Source organism: Benincasa hispida, chromosome 5 (assembly GCF_009727055.1).
Source record: "Benincasa hispida cultivar B227 chromosome 5, ASM972705v1, whole genome shotgun sequence".
In the NCBI taxonomy this organism is placed as follows: Eukaryota; Viridiplantae; Streptophyta; class Magnoliopsida; order Cucurbitales; family Cucurbitaceae; genus Benincasa; species Benincasa hispida.
Genome location: NC_052353.1, coordinates 60,880,178 through 60,887,281, shown reverse-complemented (window position 1 = coordinate 60,887,281; position 7,104 = coordinate 60,880,178).

Sequence of the window (7,104 nt, the reverse complement as noted above, 5' to 3'; positions counted from 1 at the left end):
TGAAAAATTTTTCCTGGAACATTTTCTAGCAAAAATTAGTGAAAAATAAAGTTTTGTTCTCCGAGATCCTCTAAATTTAGAGGAATTGAAAATGAAACTGTTGAAGAAATATAGTGACAGTCCATTGGTTGCTAAGATGATGGGAGAGATTTGTAAGAGTGTATTAACATGCAGTGGAAATAACAAAGATCAATAAGCATTCAAATTCACTAATTTTGGTAGAAACTAAAGCATGCTCATCTAAAATAAGAGGGTTTGTAATCATATCTTTGTAGAACTCTTCAAGATCTCGATCAATCAGCAGTAGTCTTCTCCAAAGAACACCGTGAACCACTTCAAATCTTCCCCACTATCCTCTTGGAGCTTTAAAACGAGTTGTGGGACTCAAGAATAGCTTGAAGCAATGAAAACACAAGGAGAAGCTCACAGCAACACACTACTTGAAGAACCTTTCTTCCAGCCGAAATTTTCTCTAAAATTTCTATAGAATGCATCCCCCAAACTCACTCCATTCTTCTTTATTTATTGCAGGTGAACGTGCAAAAAAAAAAATGTTGCATGACTTGCAGCTCATGCTTGGAGTTAATGAAGATGAGGAAATGGGTTTTGTGTGAGCATGAAGAAGATGGTAATGGAAAATCTTGTGCATGTATTTCAACTTCCCAATTTTTCTTTAAAATCATAACCGATTTCAAAATTCAATTTTGATTTCAAAACTGAAAATTTAATTTTCTAAAATTAATTTCATTAAATTAATTTATAAATAATACTAATTAATTTAATATCAAATATTAAATTAGATTTTGCATAAATTCATCTTCATATATTTAAATCATATTTAAATATATATTCTCCTATTCCGTTTAATTTTAATTTGAACATTTCAAATTAACTTATCAAGCTACTCTAAAGCTTATCTATTTACGAGCTAGTAGGGGGACCTCACGGATCTACAGATCATGGGCCCCAACGATCCGAAATTAATCGGCTAAACTCATTAAACCGATCTGTTAGAGTGTAATAACATGCAGCGGAAGTATCAAGAATCCATAAGTATTCAAATTCACTAATTTTGGCAGAAACTAAAACATGCTTATCTAAATAAGATGTTCTTCATGGCTTGCAGCTCATACTTGGAGTTAATGAAGTAGAGAAAATGGGCCCAGGATTCAGCACCTGATGGCCCTGACATTCCCCTGCATCCCCTCGACCTGGCTAGGTTATCCCTCACGTGACCTGAATGCTTTATTTGTCCTCACTCACATGCATCCTAGGAAAATTCCCAGGAGGTCACCCAACATATGATTACCTAAGCACGCTTAACTTTGGAGTTTTTATGATTGAGCAACCGAAAAGGATGGTGCACCTTGTTGGTATAGGTAGTAACTTTCAATTCTTTTAAGCCTTTCTTAACCATACTTTCATGTTCTCAGAATCCCTCTCATTCAGATGTGATATCGGTTCATTTATGTACCCTCCTGAACTCGGGTCGTTACATGAAAAAATTTGGACAATTTCTCAATTTGTGCGTGTCACATCTTTGCGCAGGGGCCTTTCTAACTTTGGAGTTCTTAGAAAGTAACATGATATTGTTTCAAATAAGTTATACAATTCATGGTAGGAGGTGAAGACTTTCTGAAACGTGGAGTTAATGCTAATTAAAAATTCTTTGGCAGAATTATTGGTCTAAAGAAGCAATTTGGAAACATGAGAATGAGATAAGAACTAAGTATCACGAGCCTTTAAGGATTTGAACTTTTGAGGGCGAAAGTTTCTTAAGGAGGGAAGAATGTAACATCCCGAATTTCAGAAAAATTTAAGTTAATTATCTAAAATTATTAAGTTTAAATTTTCCTTTCATTTGGAAAATTGAGGTTAAATTGAAATAATTGAAAAACTTTTATTGATTAAATTGAATTTAATTGATTAGATATTCGAACTGATTATCTTGAAAATATTGAATTTTGTTTCCCTTTGATTTTGGATTTTAGGGCCAATTTAAAAAATAATAATTAAGAGATAATTAATTTCATGTGGTTTAATTGATTTAAATTATGCGAATGATTTAATTTTGTATCAAATTGATAGATTTTTATGCCCTTTAATTTTGGTTTTTGAAGCCTAAATTAAGATAATTTGAAAAGTTAATTGATTTATAAAATTAATAGAACCTTTGGAGATTTTGGAGATATTGTGATAAAATATTTTATTTATATTTTAAAATTTTGAAAAAAAAAATAAAAGAGTTGAGATTTTTTTCGAAATTAAAGGAGAGTGAAAAGAGGTAAAAAAAAAAGTTGGGGAGAAAGCAATTCGATTTTTCAGCGACAACTTTCACTTCTAAAAAGCATTCAAGGCAAGGGAGGATGACATAGCCAGGTCGCAGGGGACGCAGGAGAATGCCGGGGCCATCAGGGGCCGAATCCGGATTCCGAATCCTGGTTCGAATCCTAGGCCTAGGGCGTTACAGCTATGTCCCCAGCTATTCATCCGATCTTATCCCAAAATGGGAAGCTTATTGAGCAGTGTTGTTGGACTACTCCCACCGTTTACAGATCAAAGGATAATCCCGAACAAACAAGAGTTCATAGCTAGCTCTAGATTAAGATCGAGTTAACCTAGGTTATTTGATGAATGAAATAGTTAGTTTTAACAGTAAACGGTCGTTATAAAAAAAAGTGATTATTTTCATGGTCCAGTCTATATGCATATTCATTTCATTGGACACCCCCACTCACATGTCTCAATATGAAAGTTCTGTGGAACACGTCGTTTCACTTTACAACTTCTTGTACAACTACAGAGTGGATCATATCCAATAGTGTTACCATAATGAGATACCCAATTTCATCCATATACTTATTAGACCATTTAAGCTATATACTGTTAACTTGATTCTGTTTATGTCACTACATAAAGTTACAGTATTTAGACTATAGCTAAGGATATGTTTATTGGATTTTTATAATAAGATACAAAATAAACAAGTCATTATTATTGATAAATAGAATGTTTAACACGAATTGCGAGTTCTAGGACATTCCCAACACGATTTAACCCCCATTCGTTAACTAATGGGTCACTCCACTATAGCTCATAGTTGAACTTCCCTCACTTTAGATATATTATGTCTACTAATATGCCTATAATCAGTAAGTTAATCCTTCACAGGTTGTTTATAATCACATCTGGGTCAATATAACCACCCCTATGAATACATCTTGTTCCTTATGTTTCCACTGACCCTATAATGAACAATTATGGTTCATAATCCCTATAATCAAATCCTTTCTCCATCATGAGAAGGCAGGGCCCTGATTGTTCAAGACCTGGAATCAGTAATTAAGAAAACAACCTATCTGCTAACCTTAAATCGGGTAGGAGTGAATTTCATCTTGCAAGGCTATGTCCCCAACTATTCATCCGGTCTTATCCACAAAATGGGAAGTTTATCGAGTAGTGTTGTTGGACTACTCTCACCATTTACAGATCAAAGGATAATCCCGAACAAACAGAAGTCCATAGCTAGCTCAGGATTAAGATTGAGCTAATTTAGGTTATGTAATAAATGAAATAGTCGGTCTTAACAGTAAACGGTCGTTATAAAGAAAAATGACTATTTTCGTGGTTCAGTCTATATGCAAACTCATTGCATAGGATGCCCCCACTCACATGTCTCAACATGAATGATCTGTGGATCACATCGTTTGTAGCACTTTACAACTCTTTGTAACAACTACAGAGTGGGCCACATCCAATAGTGTTACCAGGATGAGATATCCAATTTTATCCATATACTTATTAGACCATTTAGACTATATATTGTTAATTTGATCCAGTTTATGTTACTATATAAAGTTACAGTATTCAGACTATAGTCATGGATATGTTTATCGAATTTTCATAATAAGATGCAAAATCAACAATTTATTATTATTGATAAATAGAATGTTTAACACGAACTGCGAGTTCTAAGACATTCCCAACAAGATTCAATTAAAAAAAATAATTACATAGTAAAAGTATAGAGCAACAACAAAAATAAGAAGAAAACGAAGAAGATGATAATGAAATTCATGGAGAAAAATTATAAATAAAAAATTTTTAGTTCTCTTTGGTTTCTCATTTTATGTAATGAGTTAATTGTTGTTCATTGCCAAAAACGAAATAAATAAAGAAAAAAAGAAAGAAAGAAAGGTTTTAACAATTAAAGGAAAAAATTGCAATATATTTTATTCAAATAAATATAGGTAAAATTACTAAATAAAAAAAATTATAAAACAAAAATAGTAAAAACATATTATTTGGAGTTCAAACTGCACCAGATATCCCAAACATATGAACTCAACTTTGCATCCCAAACACAGACATATGAACTCAGGCTAAATAACTCTACATCTCAAACACAGATATATGAACTCCATAGATATATGAATTCCAAATATCCTATCTCAACTTAATATCTCAAACAACCTTTAAATAATGGACATCTATCTTATTCTAGTCATAATAAAAATCAAAATTTCAAAATTTCAAAATTTCAAATCCAAGGGGGGTTGTAGAGGGAAATCTCTTTTGGGTCAAACCTCAATGTAGTTTGATTTATATTCAAATTTCGCAATGCTCATCAAATCCCAATTTCAGTTGATCATGATCTGTTTCTTAAATTCAAATTTCAAATTGGGTTTGATTTGTATTCAATTGGATTTGAAGAACTAAAATTTACCGTTGAAATTGGAGGACATTTTGATTTTATTTATTTATTTATTTATTTTATCAAAATCAGTCCTTAATAAACTGTCGATAAAAACTAAAAATCTATCTCAAATAAAATTAGACCATATTCTAAATTTTATTGCAATTCAAGTTATTCAACTTTACTTTTTTTTATCTTCAAAGTCAAAATAAAATTGTAAATGAAATTTCAAACTTCTCTCAAATTTAAATTTAGTCATATTTCAAAATTTATCTGAACTTCAAATCATCTAAGTATAGACTTTTATGCTCAAGTCAAATTAAATTGTGGATAATAACTCCAATTTATCTCAAATTTAAATAGGAGACATAATCCAAAGTTTTATCCCAAAGTAAAATTGAGTGGAGTTTAAATCTCATCTTTGCGTTCTAGTTCAAATTCAGGCCAAACATCCTGATTAAAAGTTCACTTTTATCCAAACTCAACTTTGATTTATTAGAGCATAAATTTTACTTAACTTCAAATCAAAATTTATGTCAAGAAAGAGAGTAAAAAACTTTGACCGAGAAGAATAATAAGAATGTGTGTGTCAAACATACACAAAATTCTAATCAACCTTGTGTCCAAATTCATAGTTTGATTAAATTGACATATCGAATGGAGTCAAATTCAAGAACATATAGCTTGTATTTTGATTCAAATTTTATCATTTGTTGAATTATAAATTTTGGACCAATCACAAATTGCCACATCATTTCTCAAATGAATGAAGAATTAAAAATCATCAAATTTGAAACTTATTAAAAAATTGACATGTGTCCCAAAGTGAAATTAAAGACGATAATTGGCCGATCCTGGCGATGCCGTGTGTTTTCGTCTTGACCATTGGATCAAATTAATTATTTTGGTCCAATTAAATATTAAGATTTGTGCAAGTCCAATTGATCTTAAAAATAGGCTTAATTTGGCCCAGAGGTCAATTAAGACCCAAATCCAATTAGTTGAGCCTAAGGGTCAGGTCCACGGATCAACCAAGCCCAACCCAAGCCCACAAAGCCCAGCTAAGATAAATAGTGAAGTTATCTTCATTTGAAGGAAGTCATAAAATTTATGCTTCAGAAAGCCTAGAGAAAATTTCCCACCAATTAGAAATTTTTTTTAACTCCTGAAGAGTACTAGAGATTAAATCACATTCGTATCAAATCTACATCGCCATAAGTTCAACTCCACGAAACACGTTTCTCCGAAAACCTCGTGCAAACAAAGGGCATAATGGTAACATAAACAAATTACGACATATTTGTAACCTTTTTTAAATATTAATATACTATTGTAAAATTGAAAAGTAAAATGAGGTATCACGGGAATACGAATATCGAAAACATTAATATTTAAAAATAAATAAATAATAACTTTGAAAAAGAAGTATAAATAATGTTTCTCTTTGACTTTTATCGCACAAAAATGTAATCTACAAAATCAACAGAAAGAAAAAAACTATTTATAAGTAATTTGACAACTAGAACGTGGAACTACTTGCACACTCAGGATATGTGATCATAAAATATACGAATATTTTCTCATTACATACATGGACAATAGGAGATAAGTCGTTTAATTTGTAGGATAGTAAGCATAAAAATCTATTTTGCTATATAATATTTATAATATATATATATGATTTTGGATATATTTATATGAATAGAAAAAAAATGTCAAATTATTTATAGAAATAATAAAAAAAAACATTGATAGACACTGATAAACTTCTATTAGCATATATCAGAGATAGACTTGTATATGTTTCTATTATTGATAGAATAGATGATAGACTTATATCAGCCTCCATCAATGATAGACTTTTTTTTTTTTTTTTTTTTAAATTTCTTATAGACACTTATCGGTTTCAAGTAACGTTTAGCGATAGACTTGTATCAATTTTGATCACAGATAGACGTTGATAGACTTTTATCAGTTCATTCTCCTCCGATGCTTTCTCCTCTGGCTCGCCGGCCTCCATCGTCGATAAGCTTTAGAAGGCCATCCGTCTCTTTGAATCATAACTTCGCAGTGAGGTCCTCTCTTGCCACAATGATCTACTCTCTCAACTATCATATCTCAAGCATGCTAAGAATGCCCTATCCATTGTTCGATCCGATGTCTCCTCCCTCAATTCCACTGTATGTCATATCCGATCCAAGCTTTCCAAACTTACAAATGTCATTTCTACCAAAACTATTCAATTATCCAGTCTTCATCAAACTACCGAGCTTCTTCAGAATACAATCCATGCCCTTCATTTTTTGAAGAAGCTTAAGGACCTTGTTTTTGTATCTGCTGATGAGCCAGAGAAGCTGGATCTTGCTAAGGTTGCCCAACTGCATCGCGAGATCTCGAACCTTTGTAAT